The 21,307-nt window shown below is 36.3% G+C and overlaps 1 protein-coding gene across 5 annotated transcripts in view; it reads left to right on the top strand.

The window, feature by feature from the left end:
* AP3B1 (adaptor related protein complex 3 subunit beta 1) overlaps positions 1–21,307 on the top strand; it is a 297,879-nt gene that overhangs the window by 83,296 nt on the left and 193,276 nt on the right. The window lies entirely within an intron of this gene.

The following is a 21,307-nucleotide window of genomic DNA, read 5'->3' as shown; positions in this document are numbered from 1 at the left end:
TTTCCAGTGTGCACACCAGCCCTCAGGATGTGCTAGCACTGCCACAGGAACAAGCAAAGCAGGGGCAGCGGTGCTCTAGACTGTGCGACTTTTTGGGCTTCTGCTACTGTTTCAAACACAGAAGCCTTTTTTGCCTTCCTTTCTTATGCAGCTTTGAATTTGATTTCCTTTGAGAAAGATCCATTGGCTTAAAAGAAAGAAAGAAAACCACTTAAATAGAAGATTTGTAAGTTTAGCTAACTCGAATCTTCTTGTTGTTTAATTATCGAAGCAATTCAAGTACATGTTCCCTTCTCATAACCTCTTGGTTGACCCCTTAAAGGCAATTATTGTTAACTGTTTAATTTCAGTTATTCTGGTGGTTATCAATTTCACTTTGGATAAAATATTTCGCTTTATTTATTAACTTAAGTTCGTATCAGTTGACCTCAATTCATGGAAAAATTATTCATTGATTGTTTAAGTTCTATTTGAGGGTCTTGTTTAGCCCAGAATAATCAGTATAACAGGCTTTTGTCTGCATACGTACATATGTTCAGTTCAGAAGCAGTGTGAAAGATTTGAAAGGCTTAGCCCTTATTGCAGTATTAGATTCAAGAATTGTACAGTATATTAGATTCTTGTTATAAGTACATTATATAAAATTAAGGTTCAAATGAGTGGTCAACATTAGGACCATATCTGTGCTCTCACTCTTCCAGTTAACCCATCTTAGCCTTCCTCTGTGCTAATTATGATTTCGTTTTACTGAGAAACTTTGGAGTGAGCAGTCCAGCCATTTGTTGCCTTCAGTGCTTCCTGACCTAGGCTTGATGTTGCTTCCAACTTTTTAAGGACTACACATGCTAGTTTTAGCTTTAGAAGTTGGCAGACTAGGCCGGGCACGGTGGCTCACGCCTGTAATCCCAGCACTTTGGGAGGCCAAGGCAGGTGGATCACGAGGTCAGGAGATCGAGACCATCCTGGGTAACATGTTGAAACCCTGTCTCTAATAAAAATATTAAAAAAATTAGTCAGGTGTGGTGGTGGGTGCCTGTAGTCCCAGTTACTTGGGAGGCTGAGGCAGGAGAATGGCGTGAACCTGGGAGACGGAGCTTGCACTGAGCCGAGATCGCGCCACTGCACTTCAGCCTGGGTGTCTCAAAAACAAAAAAAAGTTGGCAGACTACATCTCAAAGCGGAGTTTGACCACAGCTAGAAGAAACTGAGAGGTATTTGACATTTATATTTGCTTGCTCTTTCTTATGTGATGTTGTAAAAGGAACACCATGTAGTAAAGAAAGGTTAAGATGATTATACAATAAAAAGACAAGCTGAAACAGTACTCTAGCAGAGTCATTCCTGAGAGGTTACCTCTCTTTTTTATCCTTTTACCATCAACATTAGAATGTGTTGTTTCATGTAATCATCCAAGTAGAAACGTCTTCATTCTAGCCCTCCATTCCCTTTTACCTGCAGGCAGAAGTCACTTACATAAATGCCATATGAGCACCATTTATTGATGAATTAAGGGCCATTTTACCTTGAAGTAAAGAATTTGCCAGTAGGAAAAAGTGTCACTAAAATAATATATTGACATAAAAGTTAAATTTATAATAAAAAACCTGCCTATAATACTGAATTTATTTAAATCCAGCAGTTTTCTCTCAGATACTAAGAGAAAATGTGAAAAACAATACTGTGATGCTTTATACTTAATGGCTTATTTTTGCTATACTTTCTTTCTTTTTTTTTTCTTTTTTGAGCAGAGTCTCTCTCTGCTGCCCAGGCTGGGGTGCAGTGGTGCGTTCTTGGCTCACTGCAACCTCTTACCTCCCAGGTTCAAGTGATTCTTCTGCCTCAGCCTCCCAAGCGGGTGGAATTACAGACATGCGCCACCAGGTCCAGCTAACTTTTGTATTTTTAGTAGAGATGGGGTTTCAGCTTGTTGGCCAGGCTGTTGTTGAACTCCTGACCTCAAGTGATCCGCCCACCTCAGCCTCCCAGAGTGCTGGGATTACAGGTGTGAGCCACCATGCCTGGCCTGTAGTTTCTTACATAGTATTTCATTTGCCATAGGGCAATCAGAATTATTATACCCATTTTATATATGAAGAAATCGATATATACAGATTTTAGCAAGTCATTTAAGACAATATTAATTATAAAAGGTGGAGCAGAAATATAAGCAGAATTATCTGATGCCTAGGCCAGCATTATTGCCTTTGTATTTTATTACCCTGTGAGTTGTAAATTAAAATAATTTCTTAGTTACGTTTATAAGTTTTGTGTGTGTGTTTATTGTGTTCCAGTCAAAACCAACTTTGAGACTCCCAATCCAGTGCTCATGCAATTAGCTAACAACCATAATTAAATTTGCTTTCAAAGAGAAAAATCATGTTTCCTATAAAATTTTTACAAACATTTGTTTATGTTAATATACTTGAAGTGTGGCAAAATTGTTTTTTGTTGAGGAATCGAAAATTAGTAGATACACTTTTTGAGATGAGCTGATGTACATGCTTTTGTCAAGTTCTCAAATGAACACATCATATACAAACAAGCTTCAGGGGAAGAAGAGATTTTTAATTTAGTTTATTTGCATCATTATAGATCAGTATTTAGGCTGTTTATATGTAAATGTATGATTTGAGGAACAATTAAGTGTTGACAAAGTAGATTGCAGTCATATCAATTGCAGTGCATTTTCCATAATTTTTCTAACTGACATCTTTGATGATAAATAGTGGATGCCAAGTCAAAGCCGATTATACAGTGCACTAGGAATTCATGGGGCTGTCAGGGAGAAGACCGATTGACTTTAAATTTACATATTAATGAGAAGATTTGTTAAGAGGGTGCTTGACTATAGAAAATAACAGCGTATTTATAGGGCACGACATTTTATAAATAAAGCTGATGCAGGAAAATGGAAATTAAACCTTTTAGGTTAATAAATTCAAGAGACTGCTAAAATGCACATTTGCATTTTTATTTTCTTAAATTTACCTTACTCTTTGCAGTCCATGTGGGTTGTTTTTTATTCTAGGTCAAATTTGTATCATTTTCAAGGATATAAAATTGCTTAAGTATTTTCTTTGTCATTCAAGCCTATTATGGGAGACTTCTTGAAGCATACGTCTAGACCTCAAGACTAAAGTTGCTTTTCTACAATTAATCGATCTAAAAAAATAAATATTGTAAAACACAGAGTAAATTTTTTAAAGAGTGATTTTAAATAAAAACCAGCATCTGTTAGTGTCATCAATTGTAAACTGAAAGGAAACTCTGACACTGGGGCCTGCCAGGAATGTTTTTAATTTTATGAATCTAGCTTTTTACAACTGAACTTGCTCTGGGAGATGAGAGGTTTTCAAGAATTATCACAATATTTTACTTCAGTGATTTGGAAGTTAAAACTCTAAATATTTACCATTATTTTTTAGGATATGAATCTGGGTTATGTAATTCTGGTGGCAGTATTTATGCCAGTTTTAAATTTGGAGTAATTAATTTTGTCTCTCTGTGTATCTGTACATCAATTATAAAACCTTACATAAGTTTAACAAACTCCAAATTTAGAATTTTATTTGAAGTATTTTAAGGTAAGTTCTTGAGATTTTCAGAGGTAGCTATAAAATAACTTTTCAAAATGCAAAATTTATAAATGTAGTTTTTTGATGAGCAATTTTCTCTAGGTACAAAGGTACTTCAGGGAAGTACTTCATGAACTCCACATCCAGATCCTATCTTAACAGACCAGAGTGTTAAAGATTATTGAGTTTTAATTTTCTTTACTGGTTAATTTTCTTTGTTAAAACAAATTTTGTCTTGTGTCTTACTGGTGGACTATTATTGGATCCACAATTCTGTGGAATTTATTAAAAAAACAATACTGAGAAGTTGTGGTAGAATACATTCTTTACAGTACAATAAAGCAGTTTTTTGTGCATTGTTTTAGGCAACTGTTGACAAAGGGTTTGACATATAATTTAATGTGAAACTAAGTCCCATGATCTAATATTGAATAATGTCTCCTCTCTTCCCATTGGTTATGAAGCATTTATCATAAAGATTCCTTATTCTTTTTGTTGTTCATAATTTATTCCTATTGATTGGATTTTTTTTAACTTATGAAGTTTTCTTTTTTAAAAAAGAAAACTTTAATTTGCCCAAGTAACATATGCATGGTTTAAAAGAAAGAAAATGAATAGTACTACAAGGCTTATGAGAAACATTTTTCTGTGTGACCCTTCTCAATGCCTGAATTAGCTTCTTCAATTCTTTTCCCTTCTGTGTGTGAGCTCAAAAGTATCTGAGCCAGGTCTCAATCAATTTAGAAAGTTTATTTTGCCAAGGTTAGGGATGCACCTGTGCCATGTACAGCCTCAAATGGTCCTGATGACGTGTGCCCAAGGTTGCTACAGCTTGCTTTTATACATTTTAGTGAGACATAATACATCAGTCAATACCTGTAAGATGCACATTGGTTCAATCTGGAAAGGCAGGACAACTTGAAGATGGGGTTTCTAGGTCATAGATAGATTTAAAGATTTCTGATTAGCAATTAATTGAGAGTTAAGTTGTTATCTGAAGACCTGGAATCAATAGGACGGAAATGTCTGGGTCATAATAAGGGGTTGTGGCGACTAAAGTTTTATCTTGCAGATGAAGCCTCCAGGTAGTATGCTTCTGACAGAATAGATTATAAATGTTTCTTATCAGACTTAAGGTCTATGTTGATGTTAATGCTGGTTGGCTTTTCCTGAATTCCAAAAGGGAGGAGGGTATAATGAGGCATGTCTGATCCACCCTTCCTATCATGGTCTGAACTAGTTTTTCAGGTTAACTTTGGAATGCCCTTGGCTGTGAGAAGGGGTCCCTTCAGGTGATTGTGGGGCTTAGAATTTTATTTTTGGTGTGTGTATGTGTGTATTTACCTTTCTCCATTTCTAGGTAATAGACGTATTTTGCTATTTCTTGATTTATCAATTTTAGGCATTATATATTGACTTCCTATTATAGAAATGGAGAATTTGTCATTCTTCTGTTACCTTATGCTTTTGCTTACCTCTTTCATCTTTGGAATGTAATTATACTAGAATTTTTTCAATCCATGTGTGTTCATTTTCCTATGACTTATGAATATTATTCAGCTGTTTAATAGCATTTTATCTCATGGAACTTTTTGTTCTTTTTGGAATCAAAAATTGCTTCATTTTAAATTTGCTTACTTTATCATGTCACTATACGAAGCATTCCAAGTTCTCCATTGGAATATTAAATATTCTCCAAATATTATTTTATGTGCATTTGTTTTATACTTCTTGTCTACCTAGTGTCAGTTCTCCCCCTCCCACGTATTTAAATAAGAGGATCCTGATTTTATTCAGAGTAGTGATATGCCCTGTGAAAAATATCAACTATACTAAACTCCTTTAGAGTCAGAAATGGTCATATGACCCACATCTGGAAATTGGAATTCTGGGGAAGCTATTGTTTTTCTGACAGACTTATTTGACATATATATATTTTACCCTTTGCCCTTTCTCATTATTCCTTCCCAGAATGCATGTGTGATGATTAAAGGTGCAATAGTCATTTTACAAGCGTAAGGATAAAGCTATACTCTGGGGGTGGGCAGAGCCGAAAAACAAAGTGTTTGGGCAACTTTTCATTTTATGGAGCTACCTAACTAGATATTTCTGTTATATATAGCTAAACACAGTTCTAACTAGTACAGTTGTCAAGTATATCAAGTATTTCAACAGCTTCGTTTTCTTCCCAGGAGACGTCTTCCGGGAGTCTTCACCCTCTGTTCTAATCTGATTGCTTACTAGGCCTGCCAGTTCCAATCTGTTGTTCTAGAACTTAATTTCGTGTCTCTTCTGTGTTAAATCATGTTTCTTAGGCTTTCTTCCTCTCTGTCTCTCTTTCTGTTTCTCTCTCTGTCCCTCTATCTCTGTCTGTCTCTCTCCTCTTTTGGTTTTCCTGGCTTTGGAGCATATCCTCCAATGTTTTCTTAAGAATGAATAGATGGGAGATAAAATTTTGAGACTTTCAGTGTCACTCCCACACTTGATTGATATTTTATCTGGGCTCTTGGATTAGTATTCTCTTAGGCCTTGTACAGTTGAAAATGTTTTATTGTTTCTTGTATATTTGATATCTTGCTGGATATGGTACTGTTGGAACACACCCTTTTCTTCTTCTGAGAACTCTGTAGACATTACTTAATTCTCTCCTGCAGTGAATGTTGCTGTGAAGAAATCTGAAGACAGCCAAAGATTTTTCTCCCTTGCAGGTGACTTGATTTTTTTTCTCTGCATGCTAAAAAAACCTCTTTACAAAGTCTTTGAAAATTAATCAGATTACATCTCAATGAGAATTATTCCATATGACCTCCAGGTTCACTTCTTTCTTTATTTTAGGGAATTTTCTTTTCTTTTTGTAATTTTAAAAATTTGATGTTTATGTTTTTTCTGCTTCATTTGTCAGTTATATACTTCAGGAATACCCATTATTCTGTTTTATAATCTTTGTCTACCATGTCCATCATATTTTTTAAAAAAATTTCTCTAATGTTTGTCCTTTTTCCTTTTTTCTTTTTTTTGGGACAGGATCTCACTCTGTCACCCAGGCTTGAGTACAGTGGTGTGATTACACTTCATTACAGCCTTGCCCTCCCAGGCTCAAGTGATTCTCCTGCCTGAGCCTCTTGAGTAGCTGGGACCACAGATGTGTGCCATCATGCTTGATAATTTTTGTATTTTTTTTTTTTTTTGAGATTGAGTCTCGCACTGTCACTCAAGGTGGAGTGCAGTGGCACGATCTTGGCTCATTGTAACCTCCGCCTCCTGGGTTCAAATGATTCTCCTGCCTCAGCCTCCCAAGTAGCTGGGATTACAGGTGCCTGCCACCATGCCTGCCTAATTTTTGTGTTTTTAGTAGAGATGGGGTTTTACCGTGTTGGCCAGGTTGGTTTCGAATGCCTGACTTCATGTGATCCACCCACCTTGGCCTCCCAAAGTGCTGGGATTACAGGTTTGAGCCACCGTGCCTGGCCTAATTTTTGTATTTTTTATAAAGACAGGATTTCGCTATGTTGGCTAGGCTGATCTTGAACTCCCCAAGTGTGATCCTCCTGCCTTGACCTCCCAAAGTGCTGTGATTACAGGTGTGAGCCACTATGCTAGGCCACATTTTTGTCTTTTTATTTGCATTTGTATTATTTCAAGTTGTTTCATTGACAGTAATTTGATTTTCAATGGTCTAATCTTTTTTTTTAGTTTTTATTTTTAATTCCGTTAATTTAGTAACAGTATTGCTTTGATCTGTTGTTTACTTACTCAGGTTTGAATTTCATATTTCCTTTATTCTATAGTTTAATCATCTTATCTTTGAACTTCTGTTTGATTGAATTCGTGTTGTTAGTAACGTGTTGGATAATATGCTTTTGACACTTACATGTAGTCCATTATATGTGTGAGGAGTGTGGTCAGGGAGAAAGATCCTTCTTTCCCCTTGCCCTACTGGCTGTTGGAGGTAATCAACAGTGTCTACCACATTCTCCATAATAACTTAAAAAATTTTTGAAGAGACTGTGATTTGGAAAGAATATTTGTTTCATCTGTTAGGATATTTACTATTCATGTATATATATGTAGTATAGATATTAGATTAAAATGAAAAGTGTTCTGACAAAATTCTTTTATCTCAGGAGTACACCTGTTCCCTCTAGATTTTGAAATGGTCTATTTTAGTTTGATTACAACATAGTATATTTTAATTCATTAAAATAGATGTCTGGTAGGTGGGGAAGGCCTGATACATTTTAAGTTGGAAGCTCTTAATTAATTTATAAGGAAAATAATGGACCGTTTCTTGTTCTCATTTATTAGGAAGTACTGCAGGCTGTGTCATCTAAGTTGCTGATTCATTCCAATTTTTAAAATTTGTTGTGGAAATGTTCACATTTAAAAAAATCAGCTCATACTGACCTTTGTGAAATGCTTTAAAGAACTCTGTTAAAAAATGTTAGTTAAAAATAAATTTTCTTGAGCTGATGTCCTTCAGAAACACCAATTTTTCTTAGATAAATAACTTCATACATTTTCATATACAGTACATAGAGAAACCATTCCTGGTATAGTAGAGCTACATTCTGAAAAAAAAAAAAAAAACACTTTTTTTTTTTTTAGACAAAATAAATCCCTTTTCCTCTTCACCCTCCATCCCCTTTATTCTGTGTATGTCCCGCTGAAAATTCATGTACTTGTCTAGCATGGGGCTTATAGTATGCCGTATGTAAGCACTAGATGATGGTGCTGGTTAGTTATCCAGTTGACATGCTTACCATTTTGTAATTTGAACAGTTCTAGCCATGTTGTTGGAATTAAAAATTTAGGGCCAGACATTGACCTTTGCTTTTTCAACATTTCCTTTAGTGGTTAGCTACTGCCTTCCTCAACCCAGTAGAGACCTTGACAGATTCCCTGTTACAAGTAATTGCTTCCATAGCTAGGTGTTATTCCTGTTAATTTATTTAGGGGCCAGTAAGATTTAGTGCCTATATATATAAACATATATTTGTGTGTGTGTGATTCCATGTATAAAATAATGTATTTATTGATTTAATGATTTAGTTTTTATTTTTATACATTCAGCTTACTTAGTAAAAGGTGAAAGATTTATACAGTCTGAAGAGAAACCAGAGTATAGCTTACTTAGAATCAGTGAGTTTATATTAGCACTTTCTCTCACTTTCTGTTTCCTAAACATCCTTTTTATGTGATCAACCTTATTTTTGCATTTCTTATAATTTTAAAAATTTTATCTTTATATTGTATACTGTTAGTGAACTTTTATTACTGTTTTATGTCATTTTGGGTTTCCTAAATTTTCTTTTCAAGTTTTTCACTGTAAGTCACAGTTCCAAGAGAAACGGATAAGTTGTTTTTAATCCATATTTTTCCCAACATTTTATTTTAAGAATTTTCAAAAGGGAAGTGATGTCAGTAAAAATGGCAGAGTAGAGAACTCCCAAGAGCTTGTTGCTCCACAGAGATACAAGAAAATGGTAAAGGGGTCAATTCAACAAGAAGAGCTAATTATCCTAAATATATATGCACCCAATACAGGAGCACCCAGATTCATAAAGCAAGTCCTTAGAGACTTACAAAGAGACTTAGAATCCCACACAATAATAATGGGAGACTTTAACACCCCACTGTCAACGTTAGACAGATCGAGACAGAAAGTTAACAAGTATATCCAGGAATTGAACTCAACTCTGCACCAAGCAGACCTAATAGACATCTACAGAACTCTCCACCCCGAATAAACAGAATATACATTCTTCTCAGCACCACATCGCACTTATTCCAAAATTGACCACATAGTTGGAAGTAAAGCATTCCTCAGCAAATGTAAAAGAACAGAAATTATAACAAACTGTCTCTCAGACCACAGTACAATCAAACTATAACTCAGTATTAAGAAACTTACTCAAAACGGCTCAACTATATGGAAACTGAACAACCTTCTCCTGAATGACTACTGGGTACATAACGAAATGGAGGCTGAAATAAAGATGGGTCTTTGAAACCAATGAGAACAAAGATACAACATACCAGAATATCTGGGATACATTTAAAGTAGTGTGTCGAGGGAAATTTATAGCACTAAATGCCCACAAGAGAAAGCAGGAAAGATCGAAAATTGACCCTCTAACATCACAATTAAAAGAACTAGAGAAGCAAGAGCAAACACATTCAAAAGCTAGCAGAAGGCAAGAAATAACTAAGATCAGAGCAGAACTGAAGGAGATAGAGACACAAAAAACCCTTCAAAAAATCAGTGAATCCAGGAGCTGGTTTTTTGAAAAGATCAACAAAATTGATAGACCTCTAGCAAGACTAATAAAGAAGAAAAGAGAGAAGAATCAAATAGACGCTATAAAAAATGATAAAGGGGATATCACCACCGATCCCACAGAAATGCAAACTACCATCAGAGAATTCTATAAACACCTCTATGCAAATAAACTAGAAAACCTAGAAGACATGAATAAATTCCTGGGCACATACACCCTCCCAAGACTAAACCAGGAAGAAGTTGAATCCCTGAATGGACCAATAACAGGCTCTGAAATTGAAGCAATAATTAATAGCCTACCAACCAAAAAAAAGGCCAGAACCAGACGGATTCACAGCCGAATTCTACCAGAGGTACAAGAAGGAGCTGGTACCATTCCTTCTGAAACTATTCCAATCAATAGAAAAAGAGGGAATCCTCCCTAACTCATTTTATGAGGCCAACATCAACCTGATACCAAAGCCTGACAGAGACACAACAAAAAAAGAGAATTTTAGACCAATATCCCTGATGAACATCGATGCAGAAATCCTCAATAAAATACAGGCAAACCAAATCCAGCAGCACATCAAAAAGCTTATCCACCATGATCAAGTGGGCTTCATCCCTGGGATGCAAGGCTGGTTCAACATACACAAATCAATAAATGTAATCCATCACGTAAACAGAACCAAAGACAAAACCCACATGATTATCTCAATAGATGCAGAAAAGTCCTTTGACAAAATTCAACAGCCCTTCATGCTAAAAACTCTCAATAAATTCGGTATTGATGGAACGTATCTCAAAATCATAAGAGCTATTTATGACAAACCCACAGCCAATGTCATACTGAATGGGCAAAAACTGGAGGCATTCCCTTTGAAAACTGGCACAAGACAGGGATGCCCTCTCTTACCGCTCCTATTCAACACAGTGTTGGGAGTTCTGACCAGGGCAGTGAGGCAAAAGAAAGAAATAAAGGGTATTCAATTAGGAAAAGAGGAAGTCAAATTGTCCCTGTTTGCAGATGACATGATTGTATATTTAGAAAACCCCATCGTCTCAGCCCCAAATCTCCTGAAATTGATAAGCAACTTCAGCAAAGTCTCAGGATACAAAATCAATGTGCAAATACCACAAGCATTCCTATACACCAATAACAGGCCAACAGCCGAATCATGAGAGATTGTGAACCTACATTCACAATTGCTTCAAATAGAATAAAATACCTAGGAGTCCAATTTACAAGGGATGTAAAGGACCTCTTCAAGGAGAACTACAAACCAGTGCTCAAGGAAATAAAAGAGGGCACAAACAAATGGAAGAACATTCCATGCTCATGGATAGGAAGAATCAATAACATGAAAATGGCCATACTGCCCAAGGTAATTTATAGATTCAGTGCCATCCCCATTAAGCTACCAATGACTGTTCAAGTTCTGTGAAGAACTTTCAAGTTCATATGGATCCAAAAAAGAGTCCATATTGCCAAGACAATCCTAAGCAAAAAGAACAAAGTTGGAGGCATCACGTTTCCTGACTTCAAACTATACTACAAGGCTGCAGTAACCAAAACAGCATGGTACTGGTACCAAAACAGAAATATAGACCAATAGAACAGAACTGAGCCCTCAGAGATAATACCACACATCTACAATCATCTGATCTTTGACAAACCTGACAAAAACAAGCAGTGGGGAAAGGATTCCCTATTTAATAAATGGTGCTGCGAAAACTGGCTAGCCATATGTAGAAAGCTGAAACTGGATCTCTTCCTTACACCTTATACAACAATAAATTCAAGATGGATTAGAGACTTAAATGTTAGAGCTAAAACCATAAAAACCCTAGAAGAAAACCTAAGCAATACCATTCAGGACATAGGCATGTGCAAGGACTTCATGACTAAAACACCAAAAGCAATGGCAACAAATGCCAAAATTGACAAAATGGGATCTAATTAAACTAAAGAGCTTCTGCACAGCAAAAGAAACTACCATCAGAGTGAACAGGCAACCTACAGAATGGGAGAACATTTTTGCAATCTACTCATCTGACAAAGGGCTAATATCCAGAATCTACAAAGAACTCAAACAAATTTACAAGAAAAAAACAAACAAACCCATCAAAAAGTGGGCAAAGGATATGAACAGACACTTCTCAAAAGAAGACATTTATGCAGCCAACGGACACATGAAAAAATGCTCATCATCACTGGTCATCAGAGAAATGCAAATCAAAACCACAATGAGATACCATCTCATAGTAGTTAGAATGACAGTAATTAAAAAGTCAGGAAACAACAGGTGCTGGAGAGGATGTGGAGAAATAGGAACACTTTTAAACTGTTGGTGGGACTGTAAACTAGTTCAACCATTGTGGAAGACAGTGTGGCGATTCCTCAAGAATCTAGAACTAGAAATACCATTTGACCCAGCCATCCCATTACTGGGTATATACCCAGAGGATTATAAATCATGCTGCTATAAAGTCACATGCACACGTATGTTTATTGCGGCACTATTCACAATAGCAAAGACTTGGAACCAACGCAAATGTCCATCAATGACAGACTGGATTAAGAAAATGCGGCACATATACACCATGGAATACTATGCAGCCATAAAAAAGGATGAGTTCGTGTCCTTTGTGGGGACATGGATGTAGCTGGAAACCATCGTTCTCAGCATACTATCACAAGAACAGAAAACCAAACACCGCATGTTCTCACTCATAGGTGGGAACTGAACAATGAGACCACTTGGACACAGGAAGGGGAACATCACACACTGGGGCCTGTCGTGGGGTGAGGGGAGGGATAGCATTAAGAGATATACCTAGTGTAAATGACGAGTTAATGGGTGCAGCACACCAACATGGCACATGTATACATAGGTAACAAACCTGCACCTTGTGCACATGTACCCTAGAACTTTAATAAAAAAGAAAAAAAGTAGCTTAGAAATGACTGTAAACAAACAAAATCCTGATAGGCAGCAACAATAATCCCCAGGGAGGAGTTAGAATCTGAGTTAGTTACCACATCATAATATTCAAAATGTCTAGTTTTTAGTGGAAAATGTTGAGGAATGTAAAGAAATCAGTAACTTTTTTCCATCCACAAGAAGAAGAGAAAATATGGAAACTGTATCCGAGGAAGTCCAGACACTGGATTTGCTAGCCCGGGTTTTAAATCACCATGTTAAATATGCTGAAACAGCTAAATGAAACCGGGAAAACAATGACTCTCCAAGTAGAGAATACAGTATATAGAGAGAAATGATGCAAAGAAACCAAATAGAAATACTAGAAGGAAAAAGTATAATAACTTAAATGAAGTATTCACAAGTAGAGATCAGCAGCAGATTTGAACAGGCAGAAAATTTGAACAGGCAGAACTGGTGAACTTAAAGATAAGTCAATTGAGATTATCTAGTGTAGGGAGTAGAAAGTCAAAAAGCATGAAGATGAACAGAGCCCAAGAGACTTAAGAGGCATGTGGGATGCCATCAAGTGTACCAGCACACATAATACATATTCCAGGAGGAAAGGAGACAGAGAAAGGGGCAGACAGAATAGCTGAAGAAAAAAATGGCCGAAAATTTCCCAATTTGATGAAAGACAGTAATCAACACATTCAGAAAGCTCATCAGAATCTAAGTAGGAGCAATTCTGAATGCAAACCAAGACACATGATATGGTTTGGGTCTGTGTCCCCCCACATCTCACCTTGAACTGTGATAATCCCCACATGTCAAGAGCGAGACCAGGTGGAGATAACTGAATCATGGGGGGCAGTTTCCCCCTACTGTTCTCATGATAGTGGGGTGAGTTCTCCCGAGATCTGATGGTTTTATAAGGGGCTTTCCCCTTCACTCTATTCTCATTCTCTCTCCTGCTACCCTGTTAAGAGGTACCTACCACTATGATTGTAAGTTTCCTGAGGCCTCCCCAGCCATGCTGAACTGTGAGTCACTTAAACCTCTTTTCTTAATTACTCAGTCTCTGGTATTTCTTCATAGCAGTGTGAGAATGGACTAATACAGCACATAAGGATCACATTATCAAAAGCTAAGGACAAAAAGAGAATCTTGAGAGCAGCAAGAGAAGTGACTCATTATTTACAAGGTTTCCTCAATAAGATCAACAGCTAGTTTCTCATTAGAAACCATGGGACCAGAAGGCAGTTGAGGAACCATATTTGAAGTGTTGAAAGAAGTAAAAAAGTCAACAAGTAAGTTCTTATTTGGCAAAACTTTCCTTCAGAAATGGAGAAATGAGTACATGCCTGTATTGGTATAACAGTCCAATGTTGTAGATGCATTTCATAGTAAGATGCAGACATTAGTACACATTACTCCTAAACACTTCACTATGTATATCATTAATTAGAGTTTAATACTTGTTTATGATTGTTTTTCCTTTTGTTGGCATAAAATCTTCACAGTGAAATGCACAAATTTTAGAGTTTTGATAATTGCATGTATGTTAGTAACACACAAACTCTTTTCATTATACGAAGTATGACTATTATCCTTCCAAGTTAGTTGTTTGCCCTCAGATGCAAGTATTGTTTTAATTTTTTTCTTTATAGTTTTGTGTTCAAAAAGTAAAGGATTTGAGATATTACCATACTTCTACATTTATACACACACACACACATACACACACACACTGAATATATGGCATATGTTTAGTGTATGTACACACACAAAAGCAGAAGCACTGATGTCTGGATCAGAGAAGAGACTTTTTATTCACTCATGGTTATCTTAGTGTCACTTTCCTGCACTTCTGTTCCCTATGAGGGTGATGTTATGAGGGTTAGTGCCACCTGCATATCTTGGGGGATGGGGAGTTGTAATACAGGAGAGGAGCTCCTCCTAAATGAATGAATCTCAGAATTTATATAGGACTCTGTATTAGTCCGTTTTCATGCTGCTGATAAAGACATCCCCAAGACTGGGCAATTTACAAAAGAAAAAGGTTTATTGGACTTACAATTCTATGTGGCTGGGGAGTGCTCACAATCATGGTGGAAGGTGAAAGGCACGTCGCACATGGTGGCAGACAAGAGAAGAGAGAGCTTGTGCAGGGAAACTCCCCTTTTCAGAACCATCAGATCTCAAAAGACTTATTCGCTAACGTAGCATGGGAAAGACTTATCCCCATGATTCAATTACCTCCCACTGGGTTCCTCCCATGACACATGGGAATTGTGGGGAACTATATCAGACTGTGTGCATCTCAGAGCTTATATAGGACTGCTTTTGTGTCTGCTCCTCCTCCCCTGTGTAGAGAGAGGGATATTTACCTTATCTTTCTAATGTAAACAGGACAATGTCTGTTTTTCCATTATCCTGTGAAATTTAAATGATGGAAGATAAACTCATACATCTCCTTGGATGTCTGTCTCTCTGTCTTTAACTTCCAAGACTCATTTGCCATTTACTCATATGTTAATCCAGGTTGCCAGCACTCTTTGCTCAGGAAGCCCTGATCATGCAAAAACATGGATATAATCATGGAACATTGTTTACTGATAACAAAGATTAATTTAACTTGTTGTAGAACTTAATATAATTAGATGCATATTGTGTTCTTTTTGGTACATCTTCCTTTACTCAGCATTATATTTTGGAGATTGATCCACATTGTATTGGTAGTTGATTTTTAGAATCTTCAAAATAGTATGTTCAGTGTTATTTTGCTGAATAATAGTCTATTGCATGAATATTCCATAGTTTATCCATTCTCATATTAATAAATACCTGAGCTATTTCCAGTGTTTTGTCTATTGTAATAAATCTGTTAGGAACATTCTTAAACAAATCTTTTTATGTTTTTGTATATATTGGGTCAATACCTAGATATAGAATTATTGGATCATAAGGTAGATATATTTTGGTTCTGCAAGAACTTGTCAGTCTTTTTCCCAAAGTAGTTGTATTATTGTTTCAGTTTGCTACAGTTGCCATGACAAAATACCACAGATTGGGTGGCTTAAACAACAGAAATTTATTTTCTCACAGTTCTGATGTCTAGAAGTGCAAGATCTCAAGGTGTTGGCAGGTTTGGTTTCTCCTGAGGCCTCTGTCCTTTGCTTACAGGTGGCCATCTTCTCACTGTGTCTGCATATTCCTAGGGCTTTCCTGAGTATCCAGATTTCCTTCTTTTATTAGGACACTAGTCACATTGTATTAGGGCCCACCCTCATGGCCTCATTTTAATGTAATCATCTCTTTAAAGGCCCTGTCTCCAAATATAGTCACATTTGGAGGTTAAGGCTTCAACAGAAGAATTTAGGGTTGGGGAGCACAGTTCGGCCCATAACAAGCAAGCTATAAACCGTACAGTGACATCTGGAGATTTTGTTCGCTCCGTATCCTCACCAATATTTGGTAATGTTAATGTTATTCATTCTGGCCATTCTGTTGAGTTTTGCAATTAAAATGAGTTCTCTTAGTGGTATTCTAATAAAGAATTATTTAATCCTTTTCTTTTTTAATGAGTCAGGGTCTCTGTTTCCCAGGTTGGGGTGCAGTAATGCCATCTTGGCTCTCTGCTGACTCAACCTCCCAGGTCCAAGTGATCCTCCCATCTCAGTTTCCTGAGTAGCTATGACTACAGGCACACACTGCCATGCCTGGCTAATTTTTTGTATTTTTAGTAGAGACGGGGTTTCGCCATTTTGCTCAGGCTGGTCTTGAACTCCAGGGCTCAAGTGATTCACCTGCTTCAGCCTCCCAAAGTGCTGGGATTACATAATAATTATTTAATTCTGAGATGGTTTGAGGTTAGAAAACTTGGTCCTTTTTTCCTCAAAAACCATAACTAGATAATTGAAGGATTAGAAAAAAATTAAAAATCCATGTTGGAGCCTCCTTGAACCCTTCTGTTACACACCCATTCCCCTCGTACCCTCTTCCGCTGCTTGGCAGTCACAGACTGCACCCACTTATGTTTGAGTGATGACTGCTGTACACCCATGGAGCTGTCATCTTTGCCTCCAGTGCCACAGGTCTTTGCGTAAGCATATGTTTTCATTTCTATAGGGTTCTATAGTAAGCATGCGCCTTTCCCCATCTTACCTCCAGTTGCTACTCTCCAAAGGCAAACAGATCTAAATCTTTTAGCTTTGTCTTCTACTGGTTGTCTTTATATTTTTAAAAATAACTTTTGTATATGATTTTGTTTCCCCAGTGACTCAGTGTATCCTATAATTTAGATACAGGAATATTTTGGAAATAAGAATAAATAGTCCTTTTATGAAACTTTATATAAAAACCTTTTATATTCCAATTATTTCCGTTTTTTGCTTTTTTAAAATGTTAAGTTGGTGTTTTGTGGAAATGTAGTTTTCTACCCTCCCTTTACCTAGAATATAAGTTTTTTTTCTGTTTTATGTATTAGAGTTCCTCATAGTATTAAACAAATGGAACTTTTAGTTAATTGCCTTCCTTCTTAGGATGTCCACAAATATTGTGAAACCTCTGCTTTAACCCATTTGTTTTTATGCCCTGGAGGAGAATTAAACATCAATTTCAATTCAACACACATTTACTTTCCTGTCTGTAATATAAACTTTTTATTTTAGAGATTAAGGTATGGAGAGAATGAATACATGAGGAATCATGATTAGTTCTACTTAGGATCATTGTAATTTTGTTTCATAATTTATGATCAAATGAAAACTACTCTAAAATGCATTTTGCTTAACAAAAAGTGATTCTATGTTATTCCCCATTACTGGATCTACTTTAATTAGTTTTTAAAGAAGTAGGACCCTTATTTCTCATGTCTTGAAACGCTTAGACCTAAGTTCAACATGTTTCATGAGCATATTTTATTTCAGAAAATTTGAAAAATGCCTTATTATAAATACTCCAGATTTCTCAGTAACAAAGTTTGGAAAATGCTGCATTCAGAAAGCTTGTTTCTTACATACTAGAACTGAACATCTAGTCATAAGAAATGAAATGTGTTGTGGGCAATTGAACACTGAAGTTTCATCGTGGCTCAACACAAAGTTACTGTGCACAGGTGTTTCTATAATTGTGATGTATTGGGGGAGATTCGGTGTTCAATGGTCCTCAAACCCACACTTCCACCTGTGTGGTATAGTGGTCACTGGGCTGTGTTATAAAACATGTAAAGTGTACAGCATAGCATTTTCTTCACAGAAGGAAAAAAATCTCAAACCAGTATGCATATCCTTTGTTGTTTTACATAGACACAAATTTTGGGGAAGGAGACTTTTTTTCTTCTTTGTGAAAAATATTAAAATAAAAGTTTCATTAAACATGAATTTTTTTCCAGTGAATTATCTCTAATAATGTATTCTATTACTACTTAGTAACTAATTTGACTGAGTGAGTATTATATTACTAACCACCTACCCACCCTGGTCTTCTCAGGAACATCTAACCTAATGTCAGAGAGATGTAACACAATATACCGCTGTGGTATGTGTCATGGACTGATTGTTTGCATCCCCTCTGAGTGCATAATTGAAGACTTAGCCCCAGGGTGATGATATTTAGAGATGGGGCATTTGGGAGGTAATGAGGTTTAGAGGAGGTCACGAGAGTGGGTCCCTCATGATGGGATTAGTGCCCTTCTAAGACGAGACATAATGAGCTTGCTTCCTCTTTTCCACCATATGAGGTAGCTGTCCACATGCTAGGAGGAGGGCCTTCACTAGGAATTGAATCACTTGCCTCTTGATCTTGGACTTTTCAGCCTCAAGAACTGTGAGAAATAAATGTCTCTTGTTTCAGGCAACCTACACTGTGGTATTTTGTTATAACAGCCTGAGTTGATTGGTGCAGTATGTTAGATTACATGGGAATGTCATGATGGTTAAAGTCACTTTTAAACATTTTGGAAGAGAGTAAGGCCACAGCAGGTTGCAGAGATTGTTTCATACTGGTGTAAATCTCGAGATGTCACTAGCACTCTTCAGGCTGCCTTGGAGTTCAGAAGGCAAGTGGGTATATTCAGGGTCTTTTATGAGACTACTATAAATGCCAAGGTAATAAAGGCCAGAGGTGACAGGATAAAGAATAATAATTCCTGAGTTCAAATCCTGGCTCTACCATTTTTAATCTCTGTGACTACTGAAAATTTATGTAAATTGTGTGCACCTCAGTTCTTTCATCTGTGAAAAAGATAGTAAATACCTGCTTTCTTTACCACATAGGGTGGTTCTCAGGTTTCAGAGAGGTATTTGTTCAAGTGTTTTATTAATACTAGGAGTTTCTTAAGCTGAAGTTGTTTTTTATTTCTACTAAGTCCATTGTTACTGGTCACATGATACAAAAGTAGATTTTTTTTCAGGAATGTTTGATTCCTTTATCAATTTTTATACATAAAAATGTTTTGCTATATGCAATTTTAACTGTCACTAATTTTATTTTTTATTTTTCTGTTATTCCTTATGAACTGACAAAAGATCATAATTTGTGTTTATTTCTTAGGAAATCCAGTCAGATAAAATAAATCTCCCTGTGTCTTAAGATCTTTTTAAAAAGTAAATATTATCCTCAGCACCCAAAATTGTGGGTTCAGTTACTGGCTTATTACTATTTTTGTGAACATTTATGTTCAGAGCTTCAGATACAGAATATATGGAAAGGGCTACTACTTAAGTATAATTTCACACTTTTCTTTATTCCGCGAGCCTGTGGAATAGTACCTTAAGAGTATATAAACCATGCCTTTTCCAAAATATACTTCATGGAGTAATGTTATTTTTTGCCTTCATAAAACTTATATTTAATGTAACGACGTTTGCGTCTTCTGAAAGTGAATGTTTTTGAGCAAAGTGAAAAGCTATATTTTACTCTGATTTTTTTTTCCACTAGCATTAGTGTGGTTGGTAACATGAGTAGAGACCTATTTTTATATAAGATAGGTTCAGATATATATATAGGTTCACTGCTTTCTTAAAAATAAAAATAAGCTTTATTTTTTGGAGCAGTTACAAGTTTACAATAAAACTTGGTTGAAAGTACAGAGATTTCCTGTATACCCTCTATCTCTACACACGCAAAACATCCCCCATCAACATTTTACATTACGATCGATGAATTTACATTAATACTACTGTCACCCAAAGTCCACAGTTTACATTAGGGTTCATCCTTGGTGTTGTACATTCTGTGGATTTTGTCTGATATATAATAACATGAATACACCATTGTGTTTTATCATACACAATAGTTTTGCTTCCCTAAAAATTTCTATGGTCTACTTGTTCATCCCTCTCTCCCCACCAGTGCCTGGCAATCACTAATCTTTTTAATGTCTACATAGTTTGCCTTTTCCAAAGGCAAAATATATAGTTGGAATCATACAATATGTAACCTTTTCAGATCGGATTCTCTCACTTATATTGTAATATGCATTTAAGTTGTCTCCATGTCTTTTCATAGCTTGTTAGCTCATTTGGTTTTTAGCACTGAATACTATTCCTTTGCCTGGATGTACCACAGTTTATTTATCCACTCACCTACTGAAAGACATTTTGAGCACTTTCTAGTTTTGGCAATGATGAATAAAGCTGCTGTATCCATGTGCAGGCTTTTGTGCGGACATCTTTTCAGCTTTTTTGCGTAAATATCAAGGAGTGTGATTGCTGGATTGTTTGGTAAGAGTATGTTTACTTTAGTAAGAAACTGCAGAGTTGCCTTTCAGAGTGGCTGTACCATTTTGCATTCCCGTCAGCAATGAATGAGAGTTCCTGTCACTTTATATCCTTGTCTGTATATGAAGTTATCAAGTTTTTGGACTTTGTCCATTCTAATAAATGTGTTATAGTATATCGTTTGTTTTAGTTAGCAATTCCCTAATGACATGGTCTTGAGCATGTTTTTATATGTTTATTTGCCATCTGTGTATCTTTTTTGGTGAGGTGTCTGTTCAGGTCTTCAGTCCATTTTTTAAAACTTGGACTGTTTGTTTTCTTATTGTTGAATTTTAGGAACTCTTTGTATATTTTGGATAACAGTCCTTTATCAGATATGTCTTTTGCAAATATTTTCTCCCAGTCTGTGGCTTGTCTTCTGATTCTTTTGACCTTGTCTTTTGCATACCAAAAGCTTTAAATTTTAATGAAGTCCAGCCTATCAATTATTTCTTCCACAGATCATGTCTTTTGTATTGTATCTAAAAGTTGCCATACTCAAGGTCATCTAGATTCCTATGTTAACCTCTAAAAGTTTTATAGTTTTGTGTTTTTCATTGAGGTCTGTGACCCATTTTGAGTTAATTTTTGTGAAGGTTGTAAGGTCTGTGTCTAGATTTATTTATTATTTTTATTTTTATTTTTTGAAACAGAGTCTTGCTTTGTCACCCAGGCTGGAGTGCAGTGGCACGATCTCAGCTCAGTGCAGCCTCCACCTCCTGGGTTCAAGCTATTCTCCTGCCTCAGCCTCCTGAGTAGCTGGGATAACAGGTGCGCACCACC

This window comes from Macaca fascicularis, chromosome 6 (assembly GCF_037993035.2).
Source record: "Macaca fascicularis isolate 582-1 chromosome 6, T2T-MFA8v1.1".
Taxonomy (NCBI): Eukaryota; Metazoa; Chordata; class Mammalia; order Primates; family Cercopithecidae; genus Macaca; species Macaca fascicularis.
This window is presented reverse-complemented; position numbering and strand designations above follow the sequence as displayed.